This window comes from Nannospalax galili, unplaced genomic scaffold (assembly GCF_000622305.1).
Source record: "Nannospalax galili isolate Female #2095 unplaced genomic scaffold, S.galili_v1.0 scaffold390, whole genome shotgun sequence".
NCBI lineage: Eukaryota > Metazoa > Chordata > Mammalia > Rodentia > Spalacidae > Nannospalax > Nannospalax galili.
Genome location: NW_008330777.1, coordinates 2,937,832 through 2,957,453, shown reverse-complemented (window position 1 = coordinate 2,957,453; position 19,622 = coordinate 2,937,832). Strand labels below are relative to the sequence as shown.

The following is a 19,622-nucleotide window of genomic DNA, read 5'->3' as shown; positions in this document are numbered from 1 at the left end:
ACTTTCTTATCCCAGTAAATGATGCCAACAATGATCTTTATCTGGGATCACCACCTTGATTTTTCCTCTCTTTTATTCCCCATATTCAATCAGATTCCACTTTTAAAATGTTTCAATTCTATTAACTTGCAATCACACAGCTGTTGTGGTTCGAATGAGAAGTGTCTCCCACAGGCTCAAGTATCTGAATACCTTGATCAGTTGGTGGCGCTGTTTTGGAAAGGTCATGGGGCCTTTAGGAGGTGTGGCTTTGTAGGAGGAAGTGCCTCACTGGGAGCCCTGCTTTGAGAGCTCATAAACTTTTCCCACTTCCAGTTTGACACCGAGAGTTTCCTGTTTGCAGTTAGGGATGTGAGCGCTCAGCTTTTGACTTCTGCCCCTATGCCCTGCTCGCTGCCGTGCCTCCCAGCCATGATGAACTTTACCTCTGGAACCATAAACCCAAATAAACTCTTTCTACTATACCTTGCCTTCGTCATGGTGTCTTATCGTAGCAACAGAAAAGTAATAAAACAGCTACCCGCCTCATGCAGGCTCTAGCCGGTACCTCATGTGGAACTCTGCAGTGTGTTCCTGCTGCTTTCTCTGTCCACTCTTCACACCTTATTTAGGTGAATATTTTTCTCTTCATCCCAGAAGCAGTAACATGTATTTATAGGAGACACTCAGTTTATGGTGGTGGTGCTGTTGAAAACTCTCTCATTTTTCTCATGGCACTAGGTAAAATATCCAAACTCCTTGCCCCAAAGTGCCACATGATCTGGTTTTCACCCAAGCCTCTGACTTCAAGTCTCCAAGGATGACCCATTGTCCTGGCACACTGCCTCCTTGTTAACCTCTCTTCCACAGGACAATGTAAAGATTTTCTCCTTCAAGACCTCCTGGATTCACATAATCCCTTTCTCACTATGGTTTCAACTCACTCCATCTAGATATACACTCCTGATTTTCCCAGTGTATACACCAAGGGCACACTTGGTACTCTACATGTACGTTGTGTCTGATTCCCTATGGGTATGTAAGCTCCTGATGGCAGGAGCATACTCATTCTGCTCACTGTTGCATGCCACAGGAGCATTCATAACACACTGCACATGTTCTAGGAATATTTATTACATGAGTGAATTAGTAAGTAAAGGAACAGTGAGAGATAGCAACCATTTTGACCTCCTGACAGTGTGAAGAAAGTGTTGTCTGACTAAAGGAGCATTGTGGACTGGAAGGCAGATCATCCCTTCATAGTTTTTTTTATACAGAGCTTCATGCATCCTGGGCTGGCCTTGATCTTGTTACATAGATGAAGATGGCCTTAGAACTCCTGATCCTCAGGCCTCTTCCAAGCACATTCTCAGATTACAGGTGTGTGTCTCTACACAGTTCTTGCTAGTCTCATTATCCTTTTCCCCTGGCATGAAAGCTCATGAGCTGGCCTTCAAAGAAGATTTCTGCATCTGTGTTCCTGAGAAATACTGATCTGTAGTGTACTTGTAACGTTTTCTGGTTTCAATATTAGTAACGTGTCTCATGTAAAGAATTAAGGATTCTTTATACTTATATATTCTTGGGGATATTGTAGAAAACTAATATAAATCTTTTCCTTAAATGCTTAGAAAACTTACCAGTTAATACATCTGAGCCTGGTGAAGGTTGGCTCTTTAAAATCAATTTTGTATCATTCTAATTAACCACTGAAAACTTCACTTGAGAACTATGAGCTGCAGTAAGTTCTATAACTCAATAAAGAACAGTCATGATTGTCAAAAGGACCTTATATACTATGATAAGCATTAATTTAATGTTATTAGAAGAGGTGAGAAAAACAGTGGGCCTATGCTCTCATCAAGTAGCCTGAAATTTGTCTTCCTTTGTTTCTTTTTTCATACACTAAAAAAACTGAATATAGCCTATTAGGGCTATTACCCAGAATGGGACCTCAACCTACCAGATTTTGTACCCCAAACAGGACTTCATGAGTCCACTGCCTCAAAGCCTTCTTGCTAGTGATGAATGTATCCTTTTGTCTAGAACAAAAAGCACTGCTTAAATTAAAATGTACTCTATAAAATCCTATATTGTTTGAAGAGGATAGATTCTTTAAAACCAAGGTTCACAATGCACTGCGAGACCCTTCCATGTGGCAGTGGATACAATAACATAATGACTTCCTGAAATGTTTTGAGAAATGTTTTGTGATACATAAAGTCGGTCTAAAAAGTTTCCCAAAACATGGATGCTAACTATTTTGAAAAAATGGCAGCTTTTCTATAATCCAAGGTGACCACAGTGAAAGCTAAGACTCATATATCAGCATCAGTAAATAAGCTTCTGTTTCATTGTTTAAAAATACAATTATTTTATTGTTGTATTTTTATAATATTGTAGTATTTTTCAATTCTGTACTGTGACTATTTTAATAATAAATATCAGAAATACAGAGGCAGTTTTCCACTTATTTTCTGAGGCCGATAAAGCTGATGGCAGGCTTGGAAGAAGAGAGATATGCATCTATGCCTTCATGCATATATGGAAAACCAATTGCCGCAGTCCAGAATCCTATTACAGACAGACATATAAACAGATAGATATTCTGTTTCACGAACTACATTTCAGCATCCATATCAAATAAATAGATGATTTATATTCCATGAGCTAAAAACTGTAGTTTCAGGATATGAATAGGAAGGTTTTAATATTGTGAGAAAGTAATATTTCCCTAGCAGTAAAAATGTGAATTTAATAATATATAAACTAGAATTGTTGTCACAAGAAAAGCAATGGTAACTTTCAGTCAGCAAAATGCATTGGCTAAAACATACAAAAATTAGCATAACTATAAAATAATAATCACTATTTTAATTTTAAATACTGACAAATGAAAATCTGTTGAAAATAATAAATTTCTTTAAATTATAATATGTTGTAAGGCATCAGAGACCTACAAACTAGATGAATTAATAGATATAACAAAAAGAAATAAATGTTTGATAGCAACATAAATTCAACTTTAGGATAAACAGATTATATTTCTAAGGTCAGGTTTATGCACATAAATCATCTCCCATGCTCCCCAAAGATACTTCTATCACTGGGCAAAACACATAGTGCTAGATTTTATTGTTCTAAATGTTTTTGTCTTGTTAGAAGGATCTGGTGGGAAAATATCCTACATGTCTACAATAGAACGGAATCAGAGTAGACCAGGTAAGCCATGGATACTAGCTAACAATATATAGTTTTTAAAGTTGTACTTAATATATATTTTCTAGTCTTGAAAATAACTTTCTTCTCTCCTGAAGTGATCTTTAAAAAAGAGAGGTGTTGATAAAAATAATTTTTAACTCCAGATATTTTCATTGGATGAATTCATTTTCGAGTAGATTCTATATGGAGATTAAATAAATTTTAGTCATACTGAATATGAATCATTTACAAAGTGTTAGTCCAGAGTCTAAGTTATAAAATTCTATTATAAATAGAATTTTCTTACATTTCTACTTTGAAGTTACTGGGTGATAAACCTTCCAATAATTTTACTTAAAAGTCCTTAAATGACATAAAGGATCTGTTCTCAAGTCTTCTCCCTGCAGTGACCTATTAAGATGAAGGAGGTTTGTGAAGAATGGTCAGCAGCGTGACTCTAATCTGCTTTAGAAGAGCTGTTGAGATGGCTTCCAAACCAGCCAGTCCTGCTCTTACCTAACATCAAACAATTACTAAACCAGAAGGGTTAATCTGATTATCCCCTGGGCTCAGCTGCCATCATGACAGGGAGCAGATTTAGAAAGAGGTTTTACTTCTCTTCTTGTCTGCTCACAACCTTTGCTCATTCAGAGAGAAGTAAAGAATTTTATCACCTCGAAAATTGTGATATGTGCTCATATTTCAGAATTTTTTTAGGTTTACCATACTAAGATCATATTTCAGAAAATTCTCAGGCTTACCATAATGTTAAGTTTCAATTCTTATCTATAAAGATGTGAGCAATAAATGTGTTTCAAAATGCATTTCTCCATTGTGAGGCAGGATTGTATTAAAATTTTTCACAAAAGCCAAATAACTCCCTTCTTAAAGAACTGTTAACAATAGACTTCAACATTCCATCTTGTAGTATTTTGAACATTTGAATATCATATAGTCACTGTTCTTTTGTACAGTTTTAAGTTTTGTCCTTTTTTTGGTTCTGAGCATATGCTGTGTGTGTGTGTGTGTGTGTGTGTGTGTGTGTGCGCGTGTGTGTGTGTTATTGACTTTAAGTTCACATTTAATGTTTCCCTTTTTAAAATTATTTTAACATCTCAATACTTTATTCTTTTCTTACAAGGCTATGAAACCACCTATAAATGAATGTGATTGTGTTGCTCTTTCTACAGTTCTTTTAATTCTTTTTCAGTTGTGCAACTTAAATTTTAAGTCAGGTCTCTAATAAACTGGTCATACTTAGGATTTTTTTTTATGCTTTTATTTGGATACATTACAAAAATGCTTCTTTTGTCCTTTGTTGTTGTTTTTGAGACAGTGTTTCCCTATAGTCCCCACTGGGCTTGAACGCTCTATGTAGACCAGGCTGGCCTTGAGTTCACAGAGGTTCGCCTGTCTCTACCTCCTAAGAGTGCTGAGATTAAAGGTGTGTATCACCGCACCAGGCAAAAGTGCTCATTTTAACAGTGGTGTATTGTGAAGTTCTCAGTTAATGTGAACCAAAACTTCCTTCTAATTTTCTGTATATCTGATAACAAATACTAATTTGACATATAATGAGTTTCTTCCATGAATATAGACTTTTAATATATTTTTTGCTAAAATTCAGTTTTTTATTGATGCTGACAATTGATAACCATCTCAAGTCAGATTTTATCTTCAAAAAATAAAATGAAGATACTGGAGTGGTCATATGCCACCATGTTGCTAAGAACTGTGAGCTTTTAAGTATCTTGGTAATTCTATCCAGGGCCTAAGAAACTATCACATTTGTTTTAATTACTTTGTGAATTTTCTATCCTAGTGTTAGTAAAGTTTTTTATGAATATTTCTTACTAGTTTTCTTAGGAAATTTCCTTAGTAATTGGTATGTCTTTAGGCCTTTCATTTTGTCCACGGTCAAGGCACACACTTAAACTACTCAGTAATGGAGTCTGCCTGTCTAATTACATGGAGCAATATTGTTCTTTGCTGCTCAAGAATAGCTAAAGTGCCTTAGTCCATTTCAGAAAATCACCTTTCAGTGAAATTGTTTGTAATCTTAAAATATGTGTTGGGCACATATTCCAATAATCCCAACAACCTTTTCTAGGCTCTCTAGCTCAACCAACTGACTGCATGTGTTTGGGATGGGAAAAGGATTGACTACAGGCACAGCCATTGACTTGCTTGTACATTTTCCACATTATTCCAGGATATTAGAGCAGAATGAACATTTGCATGTGTGCACATATAAATATTATGATACAAATCCTCGAAAAAATAGAACACATGTAAGGATGGGTCAAGAACTAGAAATATGAGCTTAAGAGAACAGGATTTCACATTTGACATTGTGTTTGAGAAGAATGGCCATGTAAGAATTTAAATGACCGAAGAGGAAGCTGTCACGTCATTGTACAGTTCCTATTTCAGGACATTGACTAGTTTTCAGAAGAACATCTCTGTGATCTCACTTTAAGCATTTGATACATCAGCTATGTCAGTAATAAAGCTATTTCATGTGGTTTCATTAAAAATAAAATGTTATTTCAGAGAATTAACATTCTAACATAAAAACATTTTTCATGCTCGTAATATTAAAATGAATGTTTTACCAAAATGTTAGAGAATATTTGTTTTGCCACTTAAAATTATTATTTTTAAAAGATATTTTATTGAGCTTTTGTACATTTCATATAACAGTTCTTTTATTTACTTATTTTTCAAGATATTTTATTTATTATTTTTATTTTGTGTGTATGAGTGTATTGGCTGCATGTATGTGGGTGCACCTGTGTCATGCAATGCCACGGAGGTCAGAAGAGGGCTTCGGATTCCCCTGGAACTGGAGTTAAGGACAGTTCATAGTTGCCATGTGGATGATGGGAATTGAACCTGGGTCCTCTGCAAGAGCAGCCAGCGCTCTTAACTGCTGAGCTGTCTCTCCAGCCCCATATTATTTTTTTTTCTTAATGTATCATAGCACTTCATCTCTGATTTCTTGTAGGAAAAGATACATAGGCTAATTTTGTAGGTAAATGGGGAACATGAAAAATTATTTTCTCAAGACTAAACGGGTATGAGTCTTGGGAAAGAGACTAGAAACTAGAGATTTGTTCAGTCTATCCAAATAATGAAGAAAACACAGAGGAACAAAGCATTTTGGTTCCTTAATTCTTAGAAGCCAAAATATAGTAATAGTCTGGTGAACATGAGGACATCGACTACAGATGAAGGAACTTTTCCCAGTTACTATTAAAGTATATTTGTGGGGGTGGGGCGAGGGTTGAGATAGGGTCCCCCTGTAGCTCCAGCTGGCCTGGAACTTGTGATTACTCAAAACTATTTATGAGTGAGAAACCAGGGCGGTGTCTCAGAACTGCAGTCCAAGCACTCCCAGGGTTGAGACAGGGTCGCTGCTCAAAGCCAGTTGGGCTACAGAGTGAGAGTCTGTTTCAAACTAGCAAGCAAGCAAACAAAACAAGCAAGAATGACAACAAAACTTATTTGCTAGTGGGGAACTTCTTTAGTCATTTTTTTTTTTAAAAAAGAATTTATTGTGTTCTCTTCCTTCATAAAAAGAGTTCATTAAATGTAGATCTAAGTTTCCTGATTGTTTCCCTTAACACCTGAGGGTATTTCCCCCAGAGTCACCTTGCCTATTTTTTGGTCCTCTTATTTCTATTGACAAGGTTCTTTTTGTTTCTTTTTTGCTCTCTTCTTTACATGTTATCTAACTGTTCTGACTTTCAACATCTTTGCATTGTCATAAGAATTCTGGAACTTTCTATAATGTCTGTGTGTTTTATCTGGTTTGTGTCTGGGAATGAGCGTCCAGATGAAGTAATTTTTTTCTCCAAATTTTTTAAACTGTCAGGAATTATCCTGTAATCCAGTGTTTATGGAGTTCCTGGAAACCCTTGATGAGTTTCCCCATCCTTTTCTTCTGTGTCTCTTAAACTCTTTGTTTCCCCTCTTTGCCACTGTGTGCTCATTCCAGAAAAGCTCTTCAGATATAATTTAGAGTGCAGTGATAGTCTCTTAAGATGCTTCTCTTTTCTTGCTAAAATAATTTGTCTTTCAATTTTAAGTTTGAAGACTGTATGCTTCTTTTAGGCTCTGTTTCAAACTTGACACTGTATCTTATTATTTATGATTTCCATTTTCTTTTGTATTCATTTAAAAGTGGCTTATAAAATATGCTTTCAAGTTTTAATCTATCTTGGTTTATTTTATAGGGTACATCTCATTCAAAATTGGCTGTAAATTTTCAGGTTTACAGTTGAATTATTACAGTTATACAATATTGTGCTCAGTATAAACCCTATAAGACATAAAATTAAATGAGGTTTTAACCTTTCAAAAAGATCTCCATTTCATTATTAAAATACAGAGTTTCATACAGAAAAATTCATTTTTAATGCAATTGACATTAAGATGTTTGCACGTGCGTTTCTAATCTCTATATATCTGATTATTACTAGTCACAGTTGGTTACTTTCTGAGCTCCCGGTTTTTAAATGGTTTAATCTTTTGTGTGTGTGTGTGTGTGTGTGTGTGTGTGTGTGTGTGTGTAGCTCACCTGTTCTTTGTTATTCTGGGTATCATCTGGAACATGAATCATTTACCCATTTCATTGTAAACTAATTTTCAGTTTTGCTTTGGTTTTCTTCTAAAGTGGTCCTGTGTGCCCTTATATTTTCTTATACAATTGTGTGTTTCTGTAAGTTGGGTTTTGGAGAATATGTGCGGATAGTACATATATTGAAGCCTCTTAGTTGTGGAGGCCCATGCTTGATGTGATTTGTCATGGTAGTGATTTTTTGTTTGTTTTACTTTCCATTTCTTATAAAAAGGCCTAATAGAGACCCCTTATAAAAAGGCCTAATAGAGACCCCTTATAAAAAGGCCTAATAGAGACCCCTTCCTCCCACTATTATGTAAAATTTCAATGAAAACATAGTCTTATAGAAATAGGCCTTCAATAGGTACCCACTCCTCTAGCAACTTGATTTCAGATTCCCAGCTCATTGTAGGAAATAAGTTTCTGTAGTTCATAGGCTGCTGTCTTTGGTTTTATATTAGAGCAACCTGAGGGGCCCAAGACAGGCCCATTTCCAAAGTTCATAGCTATAGCAGCTCAAGTGTAAGAGTTTTGATGTATCCCTTTGCTGCTTATATCCTTATTGAACTTTAGTAAATATTCTTTGATTTATTTGATATCTATCTTGTTTTGTTTCTGCTCCTCTGTAGGATTATGTGAAGTTCTTTTCCCTTCATGTGAAATTTCTTGTTCTTCAGGAATGTTCAAGTTATGTTTAGTTGTACAGGACTTAAGGAGATTTAAGATAAGGCAAAATGATAACCCTCATAAGTGTCTAACAGTTGGAAAAATGTATTCAAATAAACACAAATTGATAGTAAACAAGTTGATTAATAAAAATATAACTTTTGTTTTTGTTACTTTATGATAGAAAACAGTTAACATATTCAAGAAATATTTCATTTGACTGAAATAAATATCAACAGAATGGAAGTAAAAACATTTCTTATATTAAAGTGGTTCTACTTCACTATTGAAGTAGTGAAGTACTTGGCTATTGAATATAATTAGTTTCTTTTTAACTGATGGTTATTTTAGGCAATGATTAGTTCAAAGGAAAGATCAAGCATTGGTGTCCAATTTCCTCTATCATCTCAACTTGCTAGTTTGTCTCTCTTTATGAATGCAAGCATTCTCAAAAGTTGCCATGCATTTCTCCTTTACTGTTTCCTGATTAATCCCCAATATCCTCAGTTTAATAATTTCCCTTCCTATTACCAGAGTAAATTTTCAGATGTATACTCTCTTTTCATATTGAGTCGATGCACACTGTCCTTATTGAATTTGTAAGTGACTGGTCCAATTTAATCCACACCAAAGTTACTTTGCTAGACAAGCCCCAGAGAGCAGCAGATTTATTTTGATGTATCAGAGTAGGACACTTAGTCACTATAAAATGTAATTAAGAAAAGGCTCAGGATTAGTATAGAGGCCTTTCTGGTCTGGACTGTGGGGTATTTGATTTCATAATGGCTGCATGACATCCACCCTAGTATTACATAGGCACAGTTCTGTGGATTTTTCTCAAGCCATTTCCTCAACTATTATGTAAATATATGTATTTTCTTGTCCCTTTCATTTAAGAAAGACTTAGTAGAGTAAAAAAAAGTGGACTGGATGATTTTGGTGCATGCTTGAACATAGTTAAGAGTCAATGAGGCTGAAATAAAGAACAGGGCCTTTGAATGAAGAAAACGTGTTATAGAATTAGTGGATGAGCATTATTTCATGGGTCTATTTATTTATGTATCCTTTATTAATAGTCTATAAAAGACAGAATGAAATCTTTTTGAGTACTGAAGTGGGACTGGCACTTTAAGATCTTAGAGTTATTATTGTTGAATGAACAAACGTGATGAGCTCAGGCTCCATCATGGGTAAGGTCTGTTGGACAAGGAAAGTCTAGAGCAAAGACAGATTGATCTGACAACTAAGTATAGGGAAAATACAAAGGAATTTAAGACGTTGGCAAGAGTTGACAGTATAGCACCACTTGTGCAATTTTAAAGTGTCACTTCTAAGGCCTGAAACAAAGCCATCTCAGAAATTTACACAAAGTTGGGAAGTGAGGGTTCTGTTTACTTAGTAAGCCAGGTTTGCACAGCAGTTTCTGGAAGCTGCCAAATAAAGATTGATGCAGCATCACAGACATCACCCATTCATGTGCTAAAACTCTCAAATGTTGACAGCACCCCTTCTTGTCTTTTGCTTATGGTTCTTGAGAACATGATAGAAAGCTGTGGTTGCACTTGAATCCCTCTTGTCTGAGAGCTGTAATGTTTTACCTGGAGAGCTGGGGTTAGGAAGCTGTATTGTCTGGACACCATAGAGTAGTTGCACATATAAACCCACAGTTTATATGCACAAGACCTGTGAAAACCCAAGCCAGGCAAAAGCCCAGTATGGATGAAGAGTTGGGCAGGAAGCCCCAGCCCTAGCTGCTGGGACAGGGAGAGTCAGATTTCCTTACTTGTGTGTCACCTGGTACGTGGATCAGACTCCAAGGGGTAAACCCACACCCAAGAGCATTTTGGAAACACATATTGGACTACATTGGCCCTTAAAAATGATAACAGTAGAGAACATGAAGCTGAGGGAGGCAGAAAGGTGGGGTGGAGAGGGGGGAAGGGGGTCTGAAAATTATCAAAATACATTGTCTGAAATCTTCAGATGAATAAAAAACTCTTTTTAGAAAACGAAAGAAGAATTTGGAAGGAGGAGATATGGGGGTCATGCTGCCTCCCAAGAGTATTTTGCATGTTAGATATGAAGGTCTCTTCTCTAGTGTGGGCAAGTATGTGAAGGTGAAAAAATATGTTGAGGGTGAGGAGGATTCCAGATGGGTCAGGATCAGGGATCTCATGGCAACGTTAGCTAGAATGAAAACATATAGTGTAGTTGACTTTTTGTCGTTCCTTTATGCTCTATAAATATTTATTTTTAAAAAATTATAGTAAGAACAGGAAACTTGAAAAATAATTAGGATGAAATAAATAGCAACAATAAAGTCAATAATCCCTCTTGTCAAGCATGGTGGTGCACGCCTTCAATCCCAGCACTCTGGAGGCAGAGCCAGGTTGATCCCTGTGAGTTCAAGACCAGCTTGGTCTACATAGTGAGTTCTAGGCCAGCCAGAGCTACATAGTAAGCCCTATTTCAAACAAAACAAAACAAAACAAAACAAAACAAAACAAAACAAAACAAAACAAAACAAAACAAAACAAAACAAAACAAAACAAAACAAAACAAAACAAAACAAAACAAAACAAAACAAAACAAAACAAAACAAAACAAAACAAAACAAAAGTAAAATTCCTCTTGAAAGCTTTCATTAAGGAAAAGTGAGCCAATTTTTTTTCCCCCTACAGTGGGAGTTTTGTTGAACCTACAGGGGTTTAGGAATGTAGATGACAACCTTTTGTAACAGCACATGACAAAATTTTTGTTATAGTACATGATAGTAACAAAATTCTATTAGGCTTATCTTGTTGAAAATTAGAGTTGAACAAAAATCATGTGCTATTTTTTCCCAGGATTGTTTTTGAGCTTCTTGCTTCTCATACCATAGACGAATAGTGAAACTTAGGTCAAATCAAGAGATACTGTTAGAACAGGGTTTCAGTTTGAATCTATTAGCTTTTCTTTACTTTGAGTGGAGAATTTTAATCATGAGGAAATAGTTCTGGCTTGTTTTATGCTTCTAAAATTTGTTCTTTTGGTTAACAGAAGACTCTTTCTATAGGACTTTCAAGGCCACATTGAAGTCTAAATATGGGAGAAATAAGCCAGTCCTAGAGTTTGTCCTTTTTCCCTGAGGTATTCACATTCCTGTCCCTTCATTCCTAAGCACAGATAATAGCTGTTCTCTCCACAAATTCAGATTTAGTACATACAAATTAAAAATAAACAATAAAACATAAAATACAAAAATTAAATCAATAGAACAAAATATTCTTTGTTTCCTAATATACCAACCAAAAGTGACAAAGTTTGCATAGTGTCCATACACAGTAGGCATTCACTGACTATTTGATAAATTAAATGAACAATTGTGTAAATAAAGGCAGGAAACTGATCAATTCAATTTGGAATTTAGTTTCTTGACACTTTACATGCCTTTGAAAGACATAAGGAGTAGAGTCCCTTAGAAGATTGAGTTCATAAAGCCCAAGTGCTGTGCTGAGCTATTTCAAAGAAAAGTCACTGGTATAAGCTCAGGGACTCAGTGGCTCTCTTTACTAGATCATTGGATTGGTAGTCACACTCATTGTGTCTATTCATATGACTTCTAAATGGGTATACAACTCTTATAGGCATTTTCTTATTTTAAAAGAACTGATTATGGGGCTGGAGAGATGGCACAGTACTTAAGAGCACTGGTTGCTCTTGCAGAGGACCTGAGTTCGATTCCTAGAACCCACATGGTGGCTAACAACCATCTGTAACTCCAATTCAGAGGATCTGATGTCTTCTTATGACCTCTATGGGGACTGTATGACATGGGTATACTTACATATATGCAGGTAATACCTCATACACATAAGTTAAAAATAATAAATAAAATATTTAAAAGAACTGATTCTACCTGTTCTGTTATCAAAAAAAAAAAAAAAAACAAAACTATTAACGAACATTCTTTCTGATTTTAGTTGTTGCTCTTTTTTAAGTGGTTTCACACTGTAGTTCAGCCTAGAATGTGTAGTGCATTCTGGTCTTGAACTCATTGCAACCCAGTTACATCTTTACTGGGATTGCAGGTATGAGCTACTATGCCCATTGTGATATTTTCTATTTTCAAGCTAGATTTTTATTTTGTTTTGTTTTGTTTTGTTTTGATACAGGGTTTCCCACTAGCTCCATTGGTCTGGAACTTGCTATATAGACCAGGCTGGTTTTGATTGCACAGAGATCTGCCTGCCTCTGCCTCCCTAATAGCTGGATTTTAATACTATCTGGGTATTGCTGGTCTACATGTTATGGAGACCATTTAGCCCATCATCCTGCAGCTCTTTTGTCATCTCAACTCTCTACTGGCTTTGTCTTGCTTGCACAAACACAGCTCATGATATAATCCCACATTCTATCTCTTTTTGAAAAATAGCCTTCTTTCTTTCAATGTCTGAAGCACTTATAATCAAACCTGCTTTCTTTCAGCATTAACATTCAAAGCAAATTTGTGATTTAAAATTTCTGATTGTTATAATTTTAGGCATCATTATAACACTGTCTTCTACTGCTCTTCACTTCGGAGCTCTACCAATCATAAAATTTGACTATAATTTTTGTCAATTTAAGAAATTGAATCAAAGCATCAAACATCATTTATAGCATTGTTTTATGTGAGATGTGTTTTGAATCCCAAATATTTAAATTATAAATAAAACTTCTGAAAAGCAACCCAACTGTAGTTAGTGCCTGTTATTTTTCTAAAGGCAATCTTTAAAAACAGTGGAAAATAAGTCTTTCTTTTACTTTCCTCTCTCTCGTCTTCATTCCTTTGTTCCTTTTTATCAAGGACTTCTATAGATTTGGAAAACATTTTAAGCAATTCCTATCTTTTTTCAAGGCACATTTACTTTACAACACAAGTTAACCTGCAAACGTAAAATTCTGACCATTTTTTTCTCTTTAGACTGTTGCCTCAACGGATTCATCTTCTCAAAAGCAAGAATTAATTTTATGGGTCAAATAGTCTCTGTAGTTTTCCTGCTAGAACTAATGGTGCTGTTTGCTGTCTTCCAGTGCCTGAGGTAATAACAACATTCTGGTTCAGAGGTCAGTGCTGTCCCCCAACTCTCACGTAAATGTATGCTTACTTTAAAGTTTGGCATATTAAGTTGAAAAACAATGTCTAATTTGTTTGCATTACAAATAAAAAAGTGAGAAAATTCTACAAATAACATAGAAATAGCCACTTATGAAAAAATGGGGGAAAATGGGGACTGAAGGGATGGTCAGTGGTTAAGAGCACTGGATGCTCTTGCAGAGAACCTGGGGTCTATTCCCAGCACCACATGGTGGCTGACAACCATCTGTAACTCCAGTTCCAGTGCATCCAAAACCCTCTTCTGACCTCTGAGGGCATTGCAGGACACGGGTGCACTTACATACACACAGGCAATATTCTCATACATATAAAATAAAAATAACATATAATTTAAAAAATTAAAAAATTTAACCCCAAGTATTTACCTTTGCTCTGCCAATAGAGTATCCTGTGGACACACATAGGGCTTTTTCTCAGTGGGAACAACAGGAAAGGCTAGTTGGAATCCTTGAATAAATAATGCTCTTTAGATATATACTGTGTTAAAATATAAGATTATTTTAAAAGCTTAAGAAGCCCAAATATTTAAATGCAAAAATAATGATTGCACAAATTATGAACTGAAAGTTTTACCACTATGTAAAGATGACTGTGTAACAAGAATAGACCCTTTGAGACAGTGTACATGCCCTTGACATTATTAACAGCACATATTGAAGTTTTGATTTCAAATATTAACCTGCACAGTAAAAGGGAAGTAAAATAAACATTCTATGTTTTATATAATCCAAGAAAATATCTGTATGCAGGAAAAATTTAAATCCAAACTTTTCAGTGTTTTCATTTTTGATGTCAACAGTATATGAATGGTTTTACAATGATTTCCTATCAGCTATAGTGATTCCAAGCATAGTGGTATTAGTGTAGTGGTTTAATCGGATATGCATATTTTGAATGGTGACCCTAGGGCCAATTTCCAAAGACTTTGATTCAGGCCTGGCACAGAGCATAGGAACATACATTTTTATGGCCTGAATTCAAGCTACATGTTGAGATGTTTCTCAAAATGTCTGAGACTAGAAGATGGAAAAAGAAATCAAAGTAGGACAGAACAAAACAGAAATATTTTAAGTGCTGTGTGGTAGGAATCACACAAGCAGGATATCAGGCACATGTCTTTTATTATCAAATGGTTGAAGTATCCATTGTATATTAGTACTGTTGTAATTCTTTCATGACAATTAAAACACCATTAACCACTTTATTTTAATAATCCACATGAAGACATTATGATATTTTGGAGAAAAATGTGTTTTGAATATTACAGCTGGGATACCACACTGTTGCATCTTACTTTGAGAGAGATAAGGAAAACTTCTAATGTTGAAATAATTCTTTCCCAAAGATGAAAACATTGATGTAATATGAGGCTACTGACATTTTAAGTAGAGGACTACATATTTCTTTTGTTTTTATACAATTTCTATATGTTTAATTTTTATGATTTAAGGTTTTTTTATTGTTTGAGACACTCAATCTGTGGTCCAAGCTAACCTTGAACTCATGGTCATCCTACTGCCTCAGCATCAAGAGTGATAGAATTACAGACATGAACCATCATGTCTGTTTTGTATATCTTTCCAGTATAGATGTTAATAGATGTCAAGTCTTGAAGGTGAGATTTCACATGCCACCGTTATCTCTCTTATACACTTGTCAGAGGCAATGTTTTAGAAATTAAAAACTTCAGAAACATGGGACTGAGAAAGGGGTAGAAATGATGTCAATACAGTACTCATGTATGAAATTCTCAAAACATATAAAAATTTAAAATCAGTTAAAAGATTTTAAGAGCCAGAGGTGGTAGACAACTAGCAGGAAACACTGTTTTCCAAATAGCAGGGCAGTTATCATGTGAATGCACAGCAGTTGTGACAGCATGCACAAGACCTGCATAAGCTCAAGACAGACAAATTCCCAGCATAGAGGGGTTGGGGAGGTGGGTAAGAAGCCCTAGCTTAGCTGAGGAACTATTGGCAACTGATAGGTGCAGGGATAGGAGTGTCTGTTTTCTTTAAGGATGTGGCACTGGATAGAATGACCAGGCCCTGGGGGATAGCCCCACACTGAAGAGCACGTGGGGATACAAATTAGACTTGATAGACCATAAAAAAATAATATTACAGGATACAAAATCAAGCGGAGGAGTTGTAAGGGGAGAGAAGATAAGGGAGACGATCTGAAGATGATCAAAGTATTTAAAGTTCTCAAAAATTTAATAAAAATGTTTTTTAAAAATTTGTGAGAAAATCTAATTACTCCTGACTTACAGCATAGAATTGTGTTTATGCTAGTAAAAGTGCATTAGAAATGTCTTAGACCAAAGGAGCAGTTTGATTGGTTAATGAAGAGTCTAAGGGTGATAATTGAATTTGATGGCATTCATTAGTTAAGACATTCAAGCAGATACTTTACAGCCCCAATTATGCACTCTGACACATGTAATAGTCACAATGTGATATATGCACTTCACTGTTGGATTAGGCATATATGAAAGAGTGAGAAACACCATGGCTCCCCAAAACATCACTCTGAAACAAATTCTGCTCTCCTCTCCTGCCCCCCACCCAGTACCCTTGCTAAAATATTATCTGTGCAGCAGGCCCCAAAAGCACAGAGGCAGATGCCATGGCATATTCTTTTCAAATGCAAGGCTGCTCGAGATCATCTGCAGATAATGAACCATGACAACTTCAGATTTGACGAAATAGGAAATAACAGGGGGAAAATAAAAAAAATGCTGTACAAGTGGCCAGAGTGACCAGCAGCCCAGCAACTAAGCCGGTCATGCACACACATTACAAATAGTCATAATTTCAGAATATATGGCAAATACAAATGTTCCTTTAATAAAAATTTTAAAGAGATGTAATTGATGATCTGTGCTAGTCTTCATTGTCAACTTGATTGGATTTGGGATCAGCTCAGAGGTGGTGCTACACAACTCTGGGTCCATGGGGATGAACTGAGCAGATGAAGCCGCACCACAGCTATGGACAGTTCCATCATTCCATGGGTTGGGGGCCAGGATCAAATAAAATGGGAAATGGGAAAGCTGATTGAGCACCAGCAGCCCCCTTTCTCCGCTTCCTTGCCATGTGTTGTGATGTGAACTATTCTGCTCTGCCCTCCTTACCATGATAGATCAAATCCTCAGAATCCATTGGAAAAAAACCCAAACATTTCCCTCCCATGAATGGCTTTTGCAAGACATTGTGTCACAGTAAGGAGAAAAACGTTCAATTGTTTCCACAAATACTCCTGACCGCAACATCATAATATGGATGAGAAGGAGGTTGATTATCAGCAAAATCTCTTAAGAATGTCTAGTTTTTCTAAATACCTCAATCAGACTGCTCCAGTGAAACTTTCAGAGATGAAGCCAGAGGTGAGTGCAGTCTTCCAGTCCGAATGTAGGCGTTGGCTCTTCAAGCTCACACTGGCTTTTGGTTTCCTTGAGAGAGAAAGCATAGAAAGATTCTATGAAAATGCTGGCTTGCAATTCTGTGCATGTTTTACTGTTGACTGGATACAGACTTCTGCTTATGCAGACCGTTCATTAGTCACACCCTGCTCCAGCGTCCTCAATGCCTAGTTGTGCTGGGTTCTTCAGGCAAAGAACCAATAGGTATGAATCATGCTGACATTAAAAAGAAAAAAAAAAAAACCTAGAAGCATAAATGTCTGAAAAGAGCAACTTTTTTCACATTCCTTCTGAGATCTCCTGTTCAATGGCATTGGTCTATGGAGAAACAGCATGCACTGCCACTGAAGGCCCCCAATGGAATTATAGCAAAGGGAATTATCTCCAAGCAGTTCACACTTTGTTTTGCTAACAAGACTCCATGTTAGGATACTGGAGAGCTATCCTTCTCTGGCAATGTTCTCCCATCTTTTTAGAATTATTGAATAGCTTACCAAGTCTATTTTGATTTGTGAATGTCTTTGTGAGCAATAGCAGCAGCTGCAGCAGTGCTAATAAAAAGGAAAGACACTGCTATTTACCTTAGGAAGGATAGTGAAACACTGCACATACAAAAGCATCTGAGTTGTAATGATGCTGCCTTGAATATTCTAGCAGTTCTCTTCCTTGTTTTCTTCCTGGAACCACTATTCTCATTTCTCCTTTCACACCTTTTCTTTAATCTTTTCTTTTCCATCCTTCCTGTCTATTCTCTCTAATGCTATCCCTGACACAGTAATCTATTCTTTGATACAAAGGTAAAAATAATTTTGCCTTCTGTTTCTCTGTAGAACATCATATGGACACTGTAAATATAGGTAGCTTATCATATGTCAATTAAAATAAATAAGTTAATTTTTTGAAATGAAGTGCTGATACCAACCAGACAATTCTACCCTCTTTTCAGTTTGATTTTAAATTCTTTGGAGGGAGCTTACATGGTAACACCCTGTTATTTGAGGATTCAAATTTTCCTACTACAAGATAAACGAATACCTAATTCCCTGCAGCTTTAATTATATTCTGAATAGAATTTTATAATTCTTCTGCAGTTATTAAGCAGTCCTATTTGCCAACTAATGGACCAAGATCATTCGGGCATAAATCTGTACAAAATGTGATAGTTTGTTGGGTTGAGGTAAACCACAGTCCTTGGTTTAAGAACTGATGGTACAGGAGCATTTTATTTGCTGAGTTGCTTTCCAGCTACATTTTCTGGGCTGAAACAGATAATACTTAGTTGATTTCAGCTCAAGTTACCACTATGTACTTGTCTGAAATCTTTAATTTATTCAGAAAAAAATGTGTACTTTGGTCCTGGCATTTTGGGGGGTGGGAAGTTCTTAGAACTATAAAGAAGAAAAGATGGGTGCTTCCCTCTGAAAATATCTGACACATATGGAAATAGAAATGCTACTATAAATTATTAAGTGTCACAATGGGAATTTAGGATATGCTAAGGCACAGATGGAGTATTTTTCCATCCTTAGGAATGGATAAACAGATGAATCCAACCATTCATTGTAAATGAAGTAGAAAACATCATCACTAACACTGTGCTGGGACACACAGGTATGTACATGTTCATGAGTCTGTGTGTGTGTGTGTGTGTGTGTGTGTGTGTGTGTGTGTGTGTGTCACTGGGCATGAAGTAATCAAACAATAATTTTTGAGCTATTTCCACCTGGGATTATTAATAGTTTACACAATTGTAGAACTTCACAACTGTGTCCTTTTCCCACAGTGAACTAGAATACAAAGTAGCTTCTCCCATCAGAGAACATTTATGACCTTTTCCCCATGACTTCATGTCTCAAAAAATATTTGCTCCCTCAGAGAAGAGGGCTGCCAGTATCAGTCTCCACAACAGAGAAAATATATGAGTAAGCAAAGCACAGGCATTCTGGAAGCCAAACAGCAGAGATTAAAAGCCATCTGTCATTGGGACTGTGGGCCTTCTCACAAGCCATGGACTTCCAGCAGAGTTTGTGGCAGAGACAGTGTGTAGCACAGACTTTAAATACACAGATTAGCCTAGAATCTTTTACACAGTCATATGGTTAGGCCAGAACCTGCTTGGCCATGCGCTGCATAGAACTGCATGCTATCAAATGAGCACTTGTTTTCCTTCTTTGTCTTTTTGAGACAGGGTCTCCCTGTAATCCCAGCTGACCTGGACTCACTACATGTACCAGGCTGGTCTCAGTCTCACAGACACATGCCTGCCTCTGCCTCCAGAGTACTGGGATTAGAGGCATGTGCCACCACACCAGCTCTGAAGACATTTTTAATAGAAACTGATTCTGCAATTCTGTCCGAAACAATTTTCTGAAGGCCAAGTCTATGCCAGGAAGGGTTCAAGGTTCTAAAGAAAATACCACCTCCATTCCAATTCCAACACAGGGTAATTGACAGACTGTCCTCATAGTGGGACATCTATTAATTTATCAATATTTTTCAACTAATGAATTGTACTATAAATTTTATTGGACTAAATATGAATCATTTAAATATTCCAAACAACTTAACCAAAAGGAATATGCTTAAGG

At 36.2% G+C, this 19,622-nt stretch overlaps 1 protein-coding gene across 4 annotated transcripts in view; it reads right to left on the bottom strand.

The window, feature by feature from the left end:
- The window catches only part of Syt1 (synaptotagmin 1), a 556,957-nt gene that overhangs the window by 444,266 nt on the left and 93,069 nt on the right, over window positions 1–19,622 (bottom strand). For 3 of the 4 annotated variants that reach the window (XM_008852081.3, XM_008852056.2, XM_008852066.2), the window contains exon 2: window positions 16,954–17,064. The gene's annotated coding sequence lies outside the window, so the exon portion shown is untranslated. Of the gene's footprint in view, window positions 1–16,953; window positions 17,065–19,622 lie in introns of those variants that run through there. The other variant, XM_008852074.3, reaches the window with a different exon arrangement.